General features: G+C 42.0%; 1 protein-coding gene across 1 annotated transcript in view; it reads left to right on the forward strand.

Annotated features, from left to right (window-relative positions):
• DISC1 (disrupted in schizophrenia 1) overlaps positions 1 to 2,098 on the forward strand; it is a 334,249-nt gene that overhangs the window by 111,508 nt on the left and 220,643 nt on the right. The window lies entirely within an intron of this gene.

Raw genomic sequence — 2,098 nt, forward strand, 5'->3', positions numbered from 1 at the left:
ATCAGTAGCTTAAAAATGAGAGTCTGTAAAAACAGTAACTTTACCTGTCATTTGAATAGTGCTTTCCAACATTTCTCTGTATTTGTTATTTTATTTTATTTTCACATTAGCTATGTTGGTGGGAGAGAGACTGTTATTCCAACGAACAGAAAGGGAAGTTGAGGCAGTGGGCTGTGTACTTTGGTTAAGTTACCTGATTAGCTAAGCAGGGGGAGCCAGGGCGGGGAGGGGGGAGAGTCCAGATCCCCTCAGCGTGTGATGTGTGGATTTTTACTCCACTTATGTAAGGATGGCCTCACCGAGTTCTCCCACAGTTCATTAGCTTCAGAAGAATCATAAAAATTTAACAGAAAGGTATAATAATTGCATATATGGATTTTAAATGGTATATTAAGAAGGAATACAATAATTGGCAGCTTCTGCTCCTCAGATCATTAAACAAGTAATGTTGGCAGCTAACGAGCAATTTGGTCCCTGGTGCTGTCACGCATGTTATTTACACCCCGTGGAACATTGCAATGCTTGACTCTTAACAGCTTCACATGCCATTTACTTGGAGTTATGGCCCCATTTACTAAGAGGACAAAAGAAGATTGAACACAATCTTGTGTCTGAGTTAGGGTTTTCCCTTTCTTAATCAATCTATCTTTCCCAGGAATACAGGTGGCCGAGTCTCTATTAAGCCCAGGGGAGGAGATGTATAATTCAGGCAGCAGAGATATCCTCACTGCAAAGTGAATTGTTTTCTTCAGAATCCTGGGAATGTTCTTAACGTGCATGTAGGTCTTGAGTTTTCTGTTGTAACTCTTTGGTCAGCTGAGAATATTGGTGAGAGGCCGGATCTGCTGAATGGTGACCTGAGTTAACTGGTGGGAACTAATCTCTTGACCTTGCTGTTTCCTGATTTTTAGGCTCTTTGGTAAATGGTTCCTCAGTCATAGGCTATCCCCGTGAGTTATGCCGGTGGCAGAATTGCTCATAAGGCTATTTCTGTTTTCTCCTATTTTCGTACCTTTAGAATGGCAAACCCTCACTCCATTAGTCAAAAACCACAATGAACAACATCTTCAAGAGAAGCCCTTTTCTATTTTGGGCTCTCCTTGAGAATACCAAGGGACAATGCCCTTGAAATTCTTAGAAGCCCTATTGAATGGCAAGGATCCTAAGAGATGCCAGTGAGATGCTTAGTAGCTCTTTTGTCCGAAAATTTCTGTGATTCACTTTCTATCCCGGATTTGATCTATGGCCTGGAGCTCTTTCTTACTTTTAGAATCACTTGCCATCTGCAGAGACTGGGAATAAAAGGCAGTTTTATTTTTAAACCCAGCAAGTTCTAGCTCCTTTTATATTTAACAGTTTATTCTTTAATTCATCTCTCTTCTCTTGCATTTCATCAGAGGCAGTGACAAGAAACCAGTAGGCACATCTATATTCTGCCTGGAAATCTCCTTGGACATCTAATTGAAATCATTAGGAACCTTTTTCTGTAGTACCTCACTTAATAGCTGAGCGATGTTGCTATTGTAGGGTTCCCCTCTTCTCCAGCCTCTAATGATATTTTTCTTTCTTTCCTCTCAACCTTCACAGATGCTTGTTAGACCTCCGCCTAATACCTGGTCCCAAAGCCTCAGAATTTAGGATTTTGTTATATACAGCGGCACCTCGTATCCAGATACAAAAAAATCTGTTTTCAGTTCTATTGCCACCTCAAGACTTAACTGACTTAAACTTTCACTAATAATTTGTTTTGCCCATGAATCTACAATATAGTCAGGGCTTTGCAGAGACAGCAGGATGGCTTGACTGGGCCTGGGGGGTGCACTTCCAAGGCAGTGCACACATATGGCCCAGCTGTTGGCTGCTCTCCATGTGGGCCTTCTAGAGACAGCTTGGCTTCCTCACAAGCTGGCTGCCAGGTTCCCACAGTGTGTCCCACGAGGCTCTGTAAGAAATGGAAGTTTGTCTCTTAAGGCCTGGACTCAGAAACTGGCATGCATCTCTATTAATGTGTAATAAATAACTCCTGAAATTCACAGCTTTAAACAGCAAATCATTATCTCCCCCAGTCTGGGAGAGTCAGGAACCTAGAGTGGCTTAG

The sequence above is a fragment of the Otolemur garnettii genome, unplaced genomic scaffold, assembly GCF_000181295.1.
Source record: "Otolemur garnettii isolate 467f Iridium unplaced genomic scaffold, OtoGar3 scaffold00116, whole genome shotgun sequence".
NCBI lineage: Eukaryota > Metazoa > Chordata > Mammalia > Primates > Galagidae > Otolemur > Otolemur garnettii.